This window comes from Giraffa tippelskirchi, chromosome 13 (assembly GCF_054371585.1).
Source record: "Giraffa tippelskirchi isolate mGirTip1 chromosome 13, T2T-mGirTip1v1.2.pri, whole genome shotgun sequence".
Classification (NCBI taxonomy): domain Eukaryota; kingdom Metazoa; phylum Chordata; class Mammalia; order Artiodactyla; family Giraffidae; genus Giraffa; species Giraffa tippelskirchi.
The window spans coordinates 45,445,702-45,465,742 of NC_137287.1; the positions used below are offsets into that span (position 1 = coordinate 45,445,702).

General features: G+C 38.3%; 1 non-coding gene and 1 pseudogene across 1 annotated transcript; both read left to right on the top strand.

Moving 5' to 3' along the window:
* Nucleotides 1–20,041, top strand: part of LOC145530937 (ras-related C3 botulinum toxin substrate 1-like) — a 57,566-nt pseudogene that overhangs the window by 11,580 nt on the left and 25,945 nt on the right.
* TRNAS-GCU (transfer RNA serine (anticodon GCU)) lies at nucleotides 11,834–11,915 on the top strand. Its single transcript has one exon. It is a non-coding gene; the product is annotated as a tRNA-Ser (tRNA).

The window sequence follows — 20,041 nt, forward strand, 5'->3', positions numbered from 1 at the left end:
GTTGCTAACACTATGCCCTTGACATGGAAGTATCTTCTGATGCAATTAGTGGTACTCAAAGACCTACAGGAAGGGTGGGATTGACTGGCAGAGCCTCACAATGTGTCCAAGTCTCAGCTTCAAGGGGGACAGAGAAAATAAACATATGGTGTGTTTGACTTTCAGGGTGGGAGGGAGCTCAAAATTCACATGGGAAGAATCATATATCTTCATGGAGGTGCAAAGGTTTTCTCCTGCATTGCCCAGCCTCCAATACAATATTTTGTGTTCCTATTTTGGACATCATGAAGTAGACCATTCTTGGGTGGAGAGCTCTCAGTATTAGAAATACAGTACTGGTCAGGTACTTTACATACTGGTGCTGTCAGCAAAGGAAGAGCCAGGCCTAATGCTATGTGCTTTATTGTCAGTACCCTATGATCAAGGCAAACAGAAGGGGAAAAAGTGGAGGCAGTGACAGATTTTCTTTTCTTGGGCTCCAAAATCACTGCAGATGGTGACTCCAGCTATGAAATTAAAAGACACTTGCTCCTTGGAAAGAAAACTATTACAAACCTAGACAATGTATTGAAAAGCAGAGAAATAACTTTGCTGACAAATGTCTGTATAGTCAAAGCTATGGTTTTTCCAGTAGTTATCTTCAGATGTGAAAGTTCGTCCATAAATAAGGCTGAGCGCTGAAGAACTGATACTTTCAAATTGCGGTTCTAGAGAAGACTCTTGAAAGTCCCTTGGAACAGCAAGGAGATGAAACCAGTCAATCCTAAAGGAAATCAACCCTGAATATTCATTTGAAGGACTGTTGCTGAAGCTGAAGCTCCAATATTTTGGCTACCTGATGCGAAAAGCCAATTCATTGGAAAAGATCCTGATGCTGGAAAACACTGAAGGCAAAAAGAGAAAGGGGAAGCAGAAGATGAGATGGTCAGACAGCATCACCGACTCAATGGATATGAATTTGAGTGAACTCCAGGAGATAGAGAAGGACAGGGAAGCCTGGTGTGCTACAGACCATGGGGTCACAAAGAGTCAGACACGACTTAACAACTGAACAACAACAACACGTGCTGAAATGAGTGATGTAGGGTTTTTGTTTTGGTTTTTTGGTTTTTGTTATAAGAAATTTCAAAGAATGAGAAAATAGTGAGTGAAAATGAGCAGGTGAAACTTTATTGAGCAAACAGAATATGAGGAGTCTTTGAAGAATTCAGTAAATTATGCTGCCATTGGTCAGGAAAGTTAAAACCTAATGACAAAGAGAAGTTGAAGCTGGCAGCATAGAGACCAACTTCTTTCTCATCCCTCTCCTCACCCTCAGCAACAGAAAAAAAAAACCATGGTATTTTCTTCTTCTTCTTAACTCTTATTTTCAGTGCACTTTTCCACCTAGCATGTCATCATAGAGAATAAAATAAACACAGTTGAGTGCATGATAAGAAGCCTTCCAGCCCAGATGTGTGCTTGATCTAAATATTTAGCTTGAGTGATTGTCAAAGCACTTGGGTAGGAAGAGATAAATTCCATCAGAGGGAGCGAGAAATTTCACTATAACTGAGTGCAAGACAAAGTAGGTGTAAGAAGAGGAGATAAAATTAGTTATTTAGCTTCATCGAATTTGTACTTGGCTGTTCTGCCTTAAGCCACACAGGAAGAACTGAAGCCATTTACCATGTGTCTAGTACAGCAAAAGTATGAAGAAATCTAGAAAATGGTGTGCTGTGGAACTATTTAAAAATTGATATTCTTACTTCCTGAGGCACAACTATCTCAGTTTTCTTTACAACAGCTTAGAAGTATTATCTCACTTTTACAAAATGGGAAACTATTCAAGCCTAAGAAGTATTACCCATTACTTACAGTAGACTGTGAGGTTTTTGAGGGCACTATTTGTTCAAATATATGTTTCTCGTATGCTCAATACATATCTTTTTGGTTCCATTGAACTTAGAATGTAGTTCAGAACTGGGGTGGTATTCAGTGTAAACCATTCCTATGGATGTCCTTCTTTCTTGCCTTCCTCCAGGAAATATATCATTTAGAGACTTGTCTGTGATGATGTTTTGTCTTTAAATCTGTCACATTATTTCATTATTTCACACCCAAATTTAGCTGCTACAAAATTGGCTTTCTTCCCAAGAGAGCATTTCATTGTACCAGACTGAATTCATTAAAGAAAACAAGCTCATGATTAGCCAACAAGCTAATCTCTTGATCCTTCACCATGAGGCATAGAAGCAACTGGTCCAGACAGGCACTATAACCTGGGTTGTCTTAGCCTGTGGCACAAATATTCAGGTCAACCATTATTTGACATGTGATGGACATGTGACAGAAATATTGGGCAAAACTCTTAATATCTATAAGCCTCAGTTTCCCCTTCTGAAAATAGGTGCTACATCATAACAATCAGTGATTTTATGGTATACCACAAACATGGTGATGCTGTAGGTTACATCCTATCCTCCATCCATGTTAGTTCTCCTGTCATAATAGACTCTTGCCCTTCTCCCCATCTCAAGGTGCCTAAAATATTCTTGTATACTTTGTTCTTTTCTTACAGAGTGTTTTTTTTTTTCATTTTGCAATCTGATTATTTTCCTATAGACAATAAAAGCTTAAAGTGTTATTTTTGCAAGACTTTTTTTGCTCCAACATAGCTTTAAATAATGTTTTTCTAGCTTCATCTGCATCTTGATAATGCAGATAATGCAGCATTTATGATTATCATTACCTTATGGGATAGGAGTAGTGTTATATCCTTCAGTAATGCTTTGGAAGAAATCTGTACTAGATAGTAATTCTCACAGTTGTTTACTATGCATTTGTTTGCAATAATAAATTTGTTTAATGTACTCCAGTTGTGTTACATAGTTAAACTCAGCTATTTGGGGGAAACTAAAACTATTTGTCAATTAATATGTCCTAGATCCACAAGACTTGGAACACTTGTGTGACCCATAACTTCAGCAGGGATTAGCATCCCATTAGTTGGGCATCCAGTTATACTGGAATAAGAGGGAATAAAATGTGTAAAGCTGATCTCTTCCATGTTCTAGCTTGGTGTGTGGGGAGGGAATTGAGATCAAAGACAAAATCTTACACTTTGTTGAAATGAGCCAGAATGTTTCCTATCAGCAGCAAGAATTCACAAGACCCAAAGTTTGGGCCAAAAAAGAAATATACTAAAGCCTGGTATCAGTTCACCATTAGCCCCTGACATTCAAAGACTTCTGGCATTATGTTGGGTCAGGCTAATCTTCATTTATGGATTCTCTCCAAAAATCTTTTTGAAAACTCTATAAAAATAGCAGCACACACACCCTCCCTTCAAGAAAAGAAGGGAATGACATTGCAATATTATATTTTTGCAGTGTTGGAGAATTCCATGAACTGAAGACAGGTAGATAGGATTTAATTGGGAAATTATCAGCAGTTGATTTAGACAAGAAATTCAGTCTACACAAGTTTTCACGGTTAGCTTAGAGATGCAAAACATGATGTCACCTCTATTACATGGAATTACTTCCTGAGGTGGCCAGAGGACATAATCTAGCCCTGCCAAACCAGATGAGTGCCTCCTTGTTGCTGTTGTTTAGTTGCTAAGTTGTGTCCAATTCTTTGCAACTCCAAGCACTATAGCCCACCAGGCCCCTCTGTCCATGGGATTTCCCAGGCAAGAATACTGGAGTGGGTGGCCATTTCCTTCTCCATGAGTGCCTCCTAGACTCTGGAATTTTGCTAGGGATTATGAACATGGAAATATAGGAACTGCTAATGGAATTCTATCCATGCCCACGTACAAAGAGAATATAACCAAAGAGATCCAAACATCAGTCATACACAATCACAACGAATCCCTCTTCAAGGAAGAGACAGCATTTCTTCACGTATGGTGACCTAAATGCATTAATACAATGAACACCCTCTCAATTGCAAAGCCAGCTCAAAAAATTAAAAATGTTTTTCGAATCTATCGAGAAAACAAGGGAGAGTCTCATTCTCACTGGCCAAGACAGTAAAAGGAGAAATCCAGGGGGGTAAGTGAAGAGTGGAGCTTGAGGGTGCTCTGAAGATTTAACCTGACCACTGATTACCTGAAGTTTTCATTTCAGTGTCAACATGGGAAGGATGATAAACTCAAAGACACTCAAGCCAGAATTCCAAAGATTGACACCATCCTTCAAAGAGTAAGTTAGAGTTATAGAAAGAACAACTCTCCCACATAGTGTGGTGGTTAAGAAATTTGCTTGTCTTAAGCATGCTGCTAAGGAGAGGAACAAAATGCCTCCCATGCTAGATGTCAGCCAATTGTCACAGACAAAACACCAAGGACTTTGATTTGTAGTGAAACAATGTCAACAACACTGAAGGAAATGGGCACCCTGCTTGAGAATCAGTTCAAAAATGGTAAAATCATCCTCATTATCAAACATACACATGAAACTGGATATCTAAAAATATCCAATTTTAAATATTAGAAGAGTAAAACACTACAAGATACTTAGAATTATGTACATACCAATATGTAAAATATGTTTAGTTTATGGAAGAATGGATAAATATGAGCAAAGCAGTTTTGAAAAGAGAACCAAATTACACTTATATAGATTTGAAAAAAGAAATAATCATGATTGAAAGCTAAAGTAAGCAGAGGACATGATAAGTTTTCAAATTTTACATTTCACGGTGCCCTTAGTATCTCAGTAATTTTTTCAAGATGCATTTAGGCCCAAAGAAATGCCCAATCTCTCCATCTATTAAGTAGTTAGGTTAGGTTGAAGCACTTAATTTTTTAGCATTTATCATAAGAACTTAGTGGTGGCTCAGACTGTAAAGAATTTGCCTGTAATGCAGGAGACCGGAGTTCAATCCCTGGATTGGAAAGATCTGCTGGAGAAGGAAATAGCAACCCACTCCAGTATTCTTGACTGTAGAATTCCATGGACAGAGGAGCCTGCAGGGTTACAGTCCATGGAGTCACAAAGAGTTGGACATGACTGAGCGACTAATACACACACATAGTAGTCATTTGAAAGTTAATGAGAATAAATAGAATAAAACATAATGATTCTATTTCCTTCCTAAACTGATGAACTGATGCATTGCTCCTTCTGAACTGTGATACTGGAAAAGACTCCTGAGAGTTCCTTGGACAGCAAGGTGATCAAACCAGTCAATCCTAAAGGAAATCAATTTGAATATTCATTGGAAGGGCTGATGATGAAGCTGAAGCTCCAATACTTTGGCCCCTGATGCAAAGGGGCAACTCATTGGAAAAGACTCTGATGGTGGGGAAGATTAAAGCCAGGAGGAGAGGGGATGACAGAGGATAAGATGGTTGGTTGGCATCACTGACTCAACGGATGTGAGTTTGAGCAAACTCCGGGAGATAGCAAAGGACAGGGAAACCTGGCATGCTGCAGTTCATGGGGTTGCAAAGAGTGGACTCAACTTGGCAACTGAACAACAACAACACTCCAAAATAACCATTTTTATCTAACAAAATATGTCTGGTAGGCACTGAAGAACTTTTTAAACTGTAGATTCATGTTGGGCACGAGCAGCCTCGTTTCCTATTTTATATTGATTTGTGTGGTACCTGCTTTTGGTCACACTAGCTGCAAAAATCAACCTCATCAAGTCGGACATGACTGAGAAATTAAGCACAGCACAGCACAACACATCAAAAAGAAGGCTGAAACTGTGAGCTACCTCAAGGTAGCAGCTCAATGTCTTACTACCATGCAGGGTTGAGTTTTATCATGTTCCCCCAAGATATTTATAATATTCTGTGACCCCTGTAAGTTCATTGTGTCATTTTGAGGAAAGTCAGTGCCAAGGGTTACCTCAGTTTGGAAGCCATAGAGTTAGACACTGCTATATAGAGAACTGAAGAAGTGGTCCAGAATGTAGCACAGAGAATCAGAAAAGTCAGGCAACAGGCCAACATGGTGGATATGGTGAGAAGATGTTTTATAAAAGAGAGAAAAGAGAGAGTATAGTGGAAAAGTGATGCTTAGGACATAAAGTCTGATTATTTTCAAGAATTAACGAAAGCCCTTTCTGACCTATTTTACTCTGTATGACAATCTCTAGGTCCATCCATGTCTCTGTAAATGCCACACTTTCATTTCTTTTCATGGCTGAGTAATATTCCATTGTATGCTTTTGTCACATCTTCTTTATCTGTTTATCTGTCCATGGACATTAAGTTGCTTCCATGTCCTATTGTAAATAGTGCTGCAATAAACATCAGGGTGCACTTATCTTTTAGAATTATGGTTTTCTATGGACATATGCCCAGGAGTGGGATTGCATAGCACACTCTGCTCTATTCAGTGCTTTGTGATGATCTAAATGGAAAGGAAATCCAAAAAAAAAGGGGATATATGTATATGCATGGCTGATTCACTTTGCTGAATAACAGAAGCTAACACAACATTGTGAAACAACTATATTCCAATAAACATTTTAAAAATGAATTAGTGAAAGCCCAATAGTCATAAGATTCATGAAACATAATGAATCCAAAGCAAAATGAGTAGTTAAAAACCAAACCAAACATATTATCACCTAGACCTATAAAAAGTTAAAAAATATTTTAAAAAAGAGAAACTTTGGAGAAAAGGGAAGCTACAGAAATTAGGTTGGCAGCTGCTTGTTCAACATTAACAGTGGAAACAAGAGAATGAATAGTGGTATTTTCAAGATGCCATTCAGAGAGAAAAATAATTCAATTAGAACTCTCTACACAGTGAAATTACCTTTTGAGATTGATGAAAAATAAAGGTAGTTCAAAAGCTAACAAAAATTGAACATAGTACTAAAAGATCCTCAGTAAAGAACCTTGGCCTTTGGGAAGCAGGAAAATATAAGTAGAAATAAATTGTTAAAGGTATGGGAAAATATCACCAGACATTATTTTTCAAAACACACAAGTGATATTAGCTTCCTCTATGAGAATGCAATAAAATAAGTTATTCGGTGTCTTAGTACTAAAAACAGCATATAGATGGGAATGAGGGTTGTTTTAGGTTAAAATACTCTGAAATCTTTATATTTTTGAGACAGTGGATAGAAATATTAATTTTAGACACCCTTAAGGTAACCATATTGGGAAAGGAGTACATCAAGGCTGTGTGTTGTCACCCTGCTCATTTAATTTATATGCATAGAACATCATGAGAAATGCTGGGATGGATGAAGCACAAGCTGGAATCAAGATTGCCAGAAGAAATATCAAGAACCTCAGATATGCAGATGACACCACCCTTACGACAGAAAGCAAAGAAGAACTAAAGAGCCTCTTGATGAAAGTGAAAGAGGATAGTGAAAAAGTTGGCTTAAAACTCAACATTCAGAAAACTAAGATCATGGCATCTGGTCCCATCGCTTCATGGCAAACAGATGGGGAAACAATGGAAACAATGAGAGATTTTATTTCTGGGGGCTCCAAAATCGCTGCAGATGGTGACTGCAGCCATGAAATTAAAAGACGCTCCTTGGAAGGAAAATTATGACCAACCTAGACAGCATATTAAAAAGCAGAGACATTACTTTGCCAACAAAGGTCCGTCTAGTCAAGGCTATGATTTTTCCAGTGGTCATGTATGGATGTGAGAGTTGGACTATAAAGAAAGCTGAGCGCCGAAGAATTGATGCTTTTGAACTGTGGTGTTGGAGAAGACTCTTGAGAGTCCCTTGGACTGCAAGGAGATCCAACCAGTCCATCCTAAAGGATATCAGTCCTGAATATTCATTGGAAGGACTGATGCTGAAGCTGAAACTCCAATACTTTGGATGGCATCATCGATGTGATGGACATGAGTCTGAATAGGCTCCAGGAGTTGATGATGGACAGACAAGCCTGGCGTGCTGCAATGCATGGGATTGCAAAGAGTCAGACATGACTAAACAACTGAACTGAACTGAAGTTAACCGTAATGATAAAAAGCCTGGGGTATCGATTAAAAGAGTGTAAATAACTGCTATGCCTACCAACCTAGTAAATAATAGAAAAAAATGAAATGAATGAAAATACACACACATGAAACCCACTTTCAAAATTCTGCTCATTGACAAATTAAAACATGTGTATTTCAAAAGACACAAGAACTTCTTTTTGCTAAATTGCTGTATCCGTTTATGATATACATTCACTGCAAATGAGCACTGAAAGGAACTCCTTAATCTATTAGATTTGTCTACAAAAGCCCTACCATACACATTATTAAAGCATTTTCTTTTAAAGCAGAAGTAAGATGAACTTGCCCAATATCATTACTTATTTCTTATATTGTTCTGAAGATTTTAGCTTGTACCTTAAATCAAAACAAACTAACAAAAAATACTACAATTGTATGTGGATTGACAAGAAGAAATAAAGCAATCATTATTCACAGTTCATATGTGAACTCAGAAAATATAAAGCGTAAATATCTTATAAACACTAATGTCAGTTTAGCAAATTACCTGGCTATAAAATCGTTATACATTGTTATACAAACAATAATTGCATTTCTATTCACCAGCAATAAACTATTAAAAATCATAAGTTTTGAAAGATACAATTTATAATTGCTAGAAGAAAAATGTAAAATACCTCGTAATAAATCTAACAAAATAGGTACAAGCCCTTTATGAGGAAACTTGTAAGTCTTTATTAAGAGATATTTAAGAAGAATTAATAAACCAGATTTGTATCATGTTTCTGGATATAAAATTTCAAAATCACAAAAATACAATTATTCCCCTGTATAGTCTATATCAGAGGTCAGCAAACTTTATAAAGGATCAGATAGTAAACATTTTAGGCTTTACAAGCCTTAGAACTGCCATCACAACTGCTCCACTCTGCCTTTGTAGTTTGAATGTAGCCATTGGTAACAGATAAAAGAATTGACATGGCTGTGTTCTGATAAAACTTCATTTACAACAGAGGCAAAGAAAAGATTTGGCCTATGGTTTGTTGTTTTTCAACTACTAATCTATATAATCTCTCTTTGTGCAACTCCAATATCAAAATCCAGAGCAGTGTGTGTTTGTGTGTGTGTAATTTAACAAACTAATTTTAAAGTGTCTGTGACCAAGTAATGACCTAAGAATAACCAAAATATTCCTAAGGACAAAGTCACTTATCTTACCAGAAATGAAAACATTATAAAATTAGAGTTATTAAGACAGAGGTGTTTAAGATAGAACATACTACATAGCACAAAGAACTCTACTTGGTGCTCTGTGGTGAGCCAAATGGGAAGAAAACCCTCCCAAAAATGAGTATATAAGTATACATGTGGCTGATTCACTTTGCCATATATAGCAAAAACTGACACAGCAGTGTAAAGCAACTCTACTCCAATTAAAAAAAAAAGAAAACAGTGGGCCATTGAGACAAAATGGTCGAAAAGATGAATGAATCAAGAAACAGAGCACAGAACTTGCTATATGTCAGTGGCATTACTGCAGATCCCAGGAATGGATGGACATTTAATCTACAGTGCTTAATCTACAAACTCTACAAGTTGTCAATATGGAAACTGAGTGCAGTTGGATTTCTACCTCAATTCAGAGACAAAATTTGATCTTGGGTGAATTACATACTTTAAAGTTAAAGGTACATTTAAAATATTTTGGAATGAAATTTGAAGATATCTTTCTTATCCTGTAGTAAGGGGAGCTTTCTTAAGTAAGACAAAAGATAAACCTGCAAAACTTAAAAAGTGTCTTATAATTGCACTGAAATTAAACCATCTGTTCACAAGAAATATTTTGATAAAAATACAAAAAAAACCACAACTGATAGGAAAATTTTACACATACCAAAAAGAACTCCATGGATTAATATCTAGAAGATATTAATAACTTCTAGCTATTAAAAATTAAAAACTAGCATAATCAAAAAACTGCTCAAGAGATATGAATCGACATTTCACAAAAGACTCATAAAGTAGGGACAAACATTGGGAAAGATGATATTTTTCAATAGTTATCTGGGAAATGTAAGATAAATATACAGTACTATATTGTACAGCCAACAATTTGGCAAAAAGTAAAAAGACATCGTGTACCAAGATTTGGCTGGGAGATGACACTTTAGAGTATAAACTGTTAGGTACACTTTAGGAAAGTGAAAGTGAAGTCGCTCAGTCGTGTCTGACTCTTTGCGACCCCATGGACTGTAGCTTACCAGGCTCCTCAGTTTATGGAATTTTCCAGGCAAGAGTACTGGAGTGGGTTGCCATTTCCTTCTCTAGGGGATCTTCCCGACCCAGGGATCGAACCCGGGTCTCCCGAATTGCAAGCAGACGCTTTACCGTCTGAGACACCAGGGTTTAGGAATCAGTTTCCACTGAGGTTGAAAGTATTAATACCCTATGATGCAGAGATTCCATTAGTTGGCAAACAGAGAAACTATTGCTAGACTACACCAGCTGTGCTGTTTCATGCTTAGTCACTCAGATGTGTCCGACTCTTTGCAACCCCATGGACTGTAGCCCACCAAGTTCCTCTGTCCATGGGGACTCTCCAGGCAAGAATACTGGAGTGGGTTGCCATGCCCTCCTCCAGGGGGTCTTCCCAACCCAGGGACAGAACCCAGGTATCTGCAGTGCAGGAAGATTCTTTACCATCTGAGCCACCAGGAAAGCCCAGATTACACCAGGCAAACATTAAAAGAAGTATTTACTGAAATAGAGATTACTAAAAAAAAACCCCAACCAAACAAACAAAAACAAACACTTCAGTCTATTCTAAGGCTCCACAGAATGGGTAAATATATTGATCTATATTCAGGTAGTCGATTTCTATATGCAGTGAGAATGAGATAATTACAGATATACACACTGACATGGATGGATACTAAAAGCATAATGTTGAATAAAAGGAGCTTTCCTGGTGGCTCAGACGGTAAAGTGTCTGCCTGAAAGGCAAGAGACCCTGGTTCGACCCCTGGGTTGGGAAGATCCCCTGGAAAAGGAAATGGCAACCCACTCCAGTATTCTTGCCTGGAAAAATTTCATGGATGGAGGAGCCTGGTAGGCTACATTCCATGGGGTCCCAAAAAGTTGGATATGACTGAGAGATTTCACTTTCACTACTGAGTAAAAGAAGTAAGTCCCAGATGTACCAGAAGAGGTGATTTAGAGTCCGAGTATTTAATGGTCAAATATGTAAAACAGAACAGTGTATACTTGCAAGTACATCAATATGTCAAACTATCTTCAAACAGAAAGTATAGAACAAAAGGAGTAATTGGTTAACTCTGTGTGGGAGGAATAGAAATGAACAAGGCGATGGTGAAGAGCTTAAAAGGCTTTGGATTTGACAATTTTGTTTCTTAACATGGATGATAGGCACACACATGTTCATTTTATTATTCATATACATGTTATAAATGCTTATTGTACATATTTATACACGAATTCTGATGTAGCATGTACCACAAAGAAAGTAAAACCTTAATAAAATAATATCAAAGGTAAACAAAAGTAGCAAAAACCAAGGAAACATTACTTGCAGGGTGCTAGGATCAGCATACTTCTAAAATTTTTCCAGTCATTTTCAACTTTTTAATTTTCAATTAAAAAATTCCAGCCATTTTCAATTTAAGAAAGGGTCAAACGCTCTTGAAAGTGAAAGTCACTCAGTCGTGTCTGACTCCTTGCGACCCCATATAGTCCATGGAATTCTCTAGGCAAGAATACTGGAATGGGTTGCCTTCCCCTTCTCCAGGGGAGCTTCCCAACCCAGGGTTCGAACCCAGGTCTCCCGCATTGCAGATGGATTCTTTACCAGCTGAGCCACAAGGGAAGTCCAGCAAGTTCAACGTGATCAGGATGAGGTGGCTGAATGGTTAAGGGGATGGACTGCTAATCCATTGTGCTCTGCACGCGTGGGTTCAAACCCCATCCTCCTCTGCTTGTGGCTTCCACGTCCTGCCTTCTGCTTGGGCTTCCCAAGTGGTGGTAGTGGTTTTTAATGAAAAAGCAAAACAAAACAAAATAAAATCTCTCCTGCCAATGCAGGAGACGAGGGTTCCACCAGGAAGATCCTCAGGAGGAGGGCATGGCAACCCACTCCAGTATTCTTGGGCTTCCCTTGTGGCTCAGCTGGTAAGGAATCCACCTGCAGTGCAGGAGACCTGGGTTCGATCCTGGGTTGGGAAGATCTCCTGAAGAAGGAAAAGGCTACCCACTTCAGTATTCTGGCCTGGAGAACTCCATGTACTGTACAGTCCACAGGGTCACAAAGAGTCTGACGCAACTGAGAGACTTTCACAAATGCTGTTACATCAGGGTAGGAGCATTTGAGCTTTTCTCCTGTAGAGATACTCTAAAATGCTTGTAAAGGATGAGCAGAAGATAGAAACTTTCATCTTCACTAGAATCTTACATGACAAATAACCTATTGCTAGAATCTGAAGGAAGAGACTAATTTTAGACTGATGCAACAATATTAAGGAAAAAACAATCAGGGTTCAGCACTTTGCATTATATGAAGGAGTGGCCACTCTTCCAAGTGAAGATAGGATGCTACATACTCTAGCATCCTCACTACACGTTAGATCCCATAAGGAGTTTTTAAAAAAATAAATACTAATGTCTGATGCCAACTTTACATTAAATATAAAAGAATCAGAATCTCTGAGCTTGAGCCCGAATATTTTTAAATTTCCCAGATGATTCTAATGTGTGTCCAAGGTTAATAATAGTCTTAAGAGTTTTAGTTTTTGTCTCTTCAATGTGGAGTAAGAAACTCATAGCACTTGTAAAAAGTAAATGAGTGGGGAAGACATATATATATGTATGTGTGCGTGTATATATGTATGTGTATATACAACACACATACATCTAGTTTTATTTTCCAGTCTTTTACAGTTTTCTCACATATCTCTTAATCAAATGGAGCATTCTTTAAAATGTAACATTCTTTAAAACCTTTTCCCTTTGAGTCTTTCTGAAGCAATCAGCTTTGTACTTGTAGAAAGAGTAATTTTCTCTTTTGTCATTTATGTTTCACTGTTTTACATAACAACTGAATACATACAGTAACAATTATAGTAATAAGTATGGCTAGAAGTACCGGATTTGGGAACTAGTACAAATGATTCTTGAGAAGCATTGAAGAGAAACATAGGGAATCCTGAGCAGTAAGCTACTAACTATGAATGATTGGCATCTTGTGGTCATCAGGTTTTTGCAGAAGGAATAAAGTATTTTCATTAGTTATAATATGGAGATCATTTAAGAGAGAGAAAACAGGACAAAATACCCATGCATGTGATGTTTTTTAAACCACTGTTAAGCAGGAGTGAAGAAGGAATTCTCGAATGACTATACATTCAAGTATGGTCGGAGCAAGAAGGTGAGGCAAATACCACCCCTCAGGGCTACAGAACTCCATCACATTTTACCTGATTATTTCTGAGGAATTTTGCTGGAATTTGAGCCCAGCAACATGCTCTGAAGCTGTGGACCTGAGAATAGGAAATGACCATCCCTGAGAGAAGAAAGATTTAGGGAAATTCACACACCCTGTCTGTATGTCTCCTCCTATGAAGATGAATAAAGAGGGATAAAAATTATACAAAAGATTCCCTGGTAGCTCAGCTGGTAAAGAATCCGCCTGCAATGTAGAAGACTTCAGTTCGATTCCTGGGTCAGGAAGATCCGAAGGGATAGGTTACTCACTCCAGTATACTTGGGCTTCCCTGGTGGCTCAGCTGTTAAAGAATCCGCCTGCAATTTGGGAGACCTGGGTTTGATCTCTGTGTTGGGAAGATCCCCTGGAGAAGGAAACAGCTACCCACTCCAGTATTCTGGCCTGGAGAATTCCATGGACTATTCCATGGGGTCACAAAGAGTCGGGGCACGCATGACTAAGCGACTTTCAATTTCGCTTTTCACTTTCATGAAACCAGAAAAGGAACATTTTCCTGAATGCTTACAGGAAGAGAAGAATCTTAAATGCATTTTTTTTTTTTTACGGTTTGGTATGTTTTAATCGCCGAGAAGGAAATGGCAACCCACTCCAGTACTCTTGCTTGGAAAATCCTGTGGACGGGGGAGCCTGGTGGGCTGCAGTCCATGGGTTCGCTAGGGGTCGGACACGACTGAGCAAATTCACTTTCACTTTTCCCTTTCATGCAATGGAGAAGGAAATGGCAACCCCACTCCAGTGTTCTTGCCTGGAGAATCCCAGGGACGGGGGAGCCTGGTGGGCTGCCGTCTGTGGGGTCGCACAGAGTCGGACACGACTGAAGTGACTTAGCAGCATGTTTTAACCAGTGGATGCTCAAAAGGAAGTTTTACTGAGCATATAGATTAAGAGGCATCACCAAAGTTTTTCTAATATTTCTGTTTGTTTCTTTTTTTTCTTTCTTTCTGGAATCTGTTTGATTTTTATTCTCTCAAAATCTAGCCTGGAGAAAATCCCAATGCCCAAAATTTATCAGAGTGGTGATCTCAAGAAACATTAGTATAGGAATAGAGAAGTGAAACAGAGGGAAAGAGTGGGCTACTGAAGACATTATCACTGTGGGAATCTAAACATCATCTTGCTGAGGAACTCTGGGAGATAGTATAGCACACACCAAGAGAGTTTTCCCCAAGGGTGAGGGAGCTGGGGTATTTATCCACCAAATTCTTATCCATCATTTGTCAAGATTCACTTCCAGGGTCATACAATGCTCATACAACTCTTAAGGTCATACGAGGCTTACTCAGAATTTGGGTCACATGTATAATTTTTGCAATCATTCCAGCAGAGGCATGAGTACTCATTACCTTTAATATCCATGAATGAAGATCAAGATAATGTGGAGAACCCTCATCTTTATTATAGACAATGTCTTATGTTGTGTATTGCATTTTCTTACTTAAAAAACTGAGACTGTCTGAAGACATACTCCAAACTTTCTGCCTGGTAGTGCTTTTGTGATTAAGACTTGCTTGATTGCAAACAATACACTTTGCCACCTATACTCTATTCTCTAGATCCATGTAATATTGGTGCCTATCTTTTAGTGATGTGTGAATGCTGGTTCAGGGAGGAATTATGGTTGATGTTATACCAGACTAGCTTTTGGGTACACCCTGGTGTGTTTTATACCTGTAAAGGAGCTATTTATTGATGAGTATATTACTAGATATCAGTTGGCCCAAGGGTATACATATTTAGCATGAAATCTCCTGAAGTAACAAAGTTTTTCTCATTTGTTTTTTCTGGTTATATTTCTACCTGTTGTTTATGAAAAAAAAGAATATATTGGTGATGGACAGGGTCACATGGCTGAATTAAGATTTTGGATATGCCTTTGATCTATTGATGAATACTAATATTTCCTATTTTAGGACACCAGTAAATATCACAGTTTCAATCCATTTTCGAAGTTACTTACTTTCAATGTGACTTCAAGCCTACCATAGCTTCCCTAGTGGCTCAGATGGCAAAAAATCTACCTGCAATGCAGGAGACCAGGATTCAATCCCTGAGTCAGGAAGATCCCCTGGTGAAGGGAATGGACTCACTCCAGTATTCTTTTCTGGAGAATTCCATGGACAGAGGAGCCTGGAGTGCTACAGTAGTCCATGGGGTCACAAAGAGTCAGACATGACTAAGTGACTAACACTTGCAAGTGAGTTCAAGTTGGATTACCATTTAAAATAAGCAATTTTATGGACTCTGAGGGAGAAGGTGAGGGTGGGACGTTCTGGGAGAATGGCATTGAGACATGTGTATTGTCATATGTGAAACAGAGCACCATTCCATGTTCGATGCATGTGACAAGGGCTCGGGGCCGGGGCAGTGGGATGATCCAGAGGGATGGGAGGGGGAGGGAGGTGGGTGGGGGGTTCGGGAAGGGGAACACATGTAAACCCATGGCTGATTCTTGTCAATGTATGGCAAAAACTATTACAATATTGTAAAGTAATTAGCCCCCAAGTAAAATAAATAAATTTATAAAAAAAAAAAAAAAAGAACATAATTAAAAAAAAAAAAAATAAGTAATAAGGAAAATAAAGTTGAGATGCTGTCTAAGAATATAAAGGCAGAGGAAAAGAGTTTATTGATAAAATGAAAAGATAAAACGTGATAGAACTGATGATAATCAGCCTAAAAATTAAAAGTGTAAGTGAAGAAGAAGCCATTAAAACAGTAAAATTAAAAAAAATGAAACTTTCATAAGACTTTTTCATAAGGCTTTCCTGATCCCTAAACCATCTTGCTTTTTTTAAAAACTTTATTCTGGGAGCATATTGTTTTACAATGTTGCATTAGTTTCTGCCCTACAATAAAGTGAATCAGCTACATGTATACATATATCCCTTCCTTCTTGAGCCTTGTCTCCCACCTCACCCCTCCCATCTCACTCCCTAGGGCATCACAGAGCACCGAGCTGAGCTCCCTGTGCTGCACAGCAGCTTCCCACTAGCTGTCTATTTTACACATGGTCTTGTGTATCTGTCAATCTCAGTCTCTCAGTTCATCCCAACCTCCCCATCCCCACTGTGTCCACATGTCCTTTCTCCACCTCTGTGTTTCAATTCCTGCCCTACAAATAGGTCCATCTATACCACTTTTCTAGATTCCATATATATTCATTAATATATGATATTTGTATTTTGCTTTCTGACTACTTCACCCTGTATGACAGACTCTAAGTCCATCCACATCATTACAAATGACCCAATTTTGTTCCTTTTTATGGTTGAGTAATATTCCATTACATATATATGTCACATCTTCTTTATCTATTCATCTGTTGATGGACATTTAGGTTGCTTCCATGTCCTGGCTATTGTAAATAGCTGCAGTGAACACTGGGGTTGTGTCTTGTTGAATGATGATTTTCTCAAGTATTTGTCAAGTAGTGGGATTGCTGGATCATATGGTAGTTTTTAGTTTTTTTAGGAAACTTAATACTATTCTCCATAGAGGCTGTACCAATTTACATTCCCACAACAGTGCAAGAGGGTTCCCTTTCCTCCACACCCTCTCCAGCATTTATTATTTGCAGATTTTTTGTTTATGGCCATCAAATAATGAAATAAGATAGTTTAGGTAAATGTCAACAGAGAATGCTGCTGCTGCTGCTGCTAAGTCACTTCAGTTGTGTCCAACTCTGTGCGATCCCATAGCCGGCAGCCCACCAGGCTCTGCCGTCCCTGGGATTCTCCAGGCAAGAACACTGGGGTGGGTTGCCATTTCCTTCTCCAATGCATGAAAGGGAAAAGTGAAAGTGAAGTCGCTCAGTCATGTCCAACTCGTAGCAACCCCATGGACTGTAGCCTACCAGGCTCCTCCGTCCATGGGATTTTCCAGGCAAGAGTACTGGAGTGGGGTGCCATTGCCTTCTCCTCAACAGAGAGTAAATATTATAAAAAAATATATTCACTGACATCCAAAGAGAAAAACACAAACATCAAGCTATATGGAGATTCTTTTATGCAACATTAAGGGATGAAAAGCGATGCAATCACATTTACACAGTTTTGTGGGGATATGTGTTTTGTATAATTCATATTTGACTGCTTTTATTTATTTAATGTATGTAAGTTACAAAGAGATGTTAATGTTTGTTGAAGGGTTCAGGTATTATAATGCCTAAATGCCTTCCTTGACAAAACAACTTTACCATGGGTTCTAAATAGCTGGGAGAGAAATAAGAATCAACAATTCAAAAAGAAGGAAGTTGAGGTATTGAAATATGGTTGATGATCACTGAGACAGGTTAAAATGAAATTGTTTATCAAGTTGTGATAAATTTAGCCATGCAATTGAAGGCCAGTTTCAAATTTGTCTTCTCAAAGATAATACTTTAGTATTCAAATGTGTTTCAATTATAATGATCTGATTCTGAAAATAAATATAATAACAAATACATGAATGTTGGTGAATAGCAAGTATAACAATGTAAAAGAGTGAAATTGCTTTTCTTGCATAAAGGGAAATCAGTGTTTATTATTTTGTTCTTAACTTTGATGTTAAAGGATTGTAAGTTGAAGAATATTTTTGAAAATCTTAAATGTAACCATGAGGGATGTCATATAGAAGATGTATATTTTAAAGAGGAAATGATAAAATCAAAAGAAACTAAGCCATACAGCAAAGAAGAGAAAGCAAATGAAATCACAATGAAGCATAAAATGATAAGCAGAAAGAAAGCATCCAAGCATAAGAAGCATTTTAATTCTGACAATAAACACAAATGAGTCTGGCTCTTATACTAAATTACAGACATTCACAGATAGATCATCAAGCAAAAGCCCAGCTATTTGTAGCCTACAACTGATAAATACAAGAAAATGATGCAAAAAGGTGTAAAGTTAGCCAGAGAAAATGCAACTAAAGTAAAGGTGCTGTGTGCTCTGCTTAGTCACTCAGTCCTGTCCAACTCATTACAACCCCGTGGACTGTAGACGGCCAGGCTCCTCTATCTATGGGGATTCTCCAGGCAAGAATACTGGAGTGGGTTGCCATGCCCTCCTGCAGGGGATCTTCTCAACCCAGGTCTCTTGCATTGCAGGCAGATTCTTTACCAGCTGAGCTACCTGAGAAGCCCAAGGAAAGGTAGGAAAGGCAATATTAATATTAGACAAAGTATAATTGAAGATAGAAAACATAAAACAGTACAAGGACAGTTGCTTACAACTCCTCATGAGGCTAAATGTGGTAGAAAACAGAACAGCAAAATAGACACAGTCCCGACTGAGGAAACAAGAGATGTACATAGAAATAAAATAGATTTGGGAGGATTTATTACACTTCTCTAATTTTTGACAGATCTAGGGGACACTAAAATGAATAAGAAAATAAATGACTTCAGCAAAAATATAAATTAGGTTACATTTTCCCCAAGTATCCATGGATTATTTCAAAGAAGATATTTATGTGCTGGATCCCAAAGAAAATAAATGTCAAAATATCGACTGTTAGCAGACTTCTTGTATGAGTCCCAACGCTAGCCTGGATATTAGGACTGATACTTAACTGGGAACAGCTAAACGGTTGTTAGCTCCTGACCAACGTGTGACTTTGTCCTTCTGTGAGACCCTGGGATAAATACTTCTGGGATCCCTCAGGAGGTTTTTTCTATGTTCTCATATGTTTGTTTGGTGGGAATGGAGACTTCCCATGTCTGCTGTCTTAGATGAACAAAAATACGAAAGAAGGTAAACCTACCATTATGTCCATCTGATACCATTCACTGTAGGAAACCTAAGAGAATCAACAAAAATCTACTTTATTTCTTTCTAAATGTAGTTGATTATGAATGTAAGTAGATTTGTGCCAAGTTGCTTTAGTCATATCCGACTCTTTATGACTTTATGGACTGTAGACCACCAGGATCCTCTGTCCATGGGATTCTCCAGGCAAGGATACTGGAGTGGGTTGCCATGACCTCCTCCAGGAGATCTTCCCAACCCAGGGATTGAATTCATGTCTCTTATGTCTCCTGTATTGCCAGGCAGGTTCTTAACCGCTAGGGCCACCTGGGAAGCCCAAGTAGATTTAGGCCTTGCTAAAATGGAAAAGACTAGAGATCTCTTCAAGAAAATTAGAGATACCAAGGAAACATTTCATGCAAAGATAGGCTCGATAAAGGACAGAAATGGTATGGACCTAACAGAAGCAGAAGATATTAAGAAGAGGTGGCAAGAATACACAGAAGAACTGTACAAAAAAGATCTTCACGACCCAGATAATCACCATGGTGTGATCACTCACCTAGAGCCAGACATCCTGGAATGTGAAGTCAAGTGGGTCTTAGAAAGCATCACTATGAACAAAGCTAGTGGAGGTGATGGAATTCCACTTAAGCCATTTCAAATCCTGAAAGGTGATGTTGTGAAAGTTCTGCACTCAATATGCCAGCAAATCTGGAAAACTCAGCAGTGGCCACAGGACTGGAAAAGATCAGTTTTCATTCCAATCCCAAAGAAAGGCAATGCCAAAGAATGCTCAAACTACCACACAATTGCACTCATGTCACATGCTAGTAAAGTAATGCTCAAAATTCTCCAAGCCAGGCTTCAGCAAT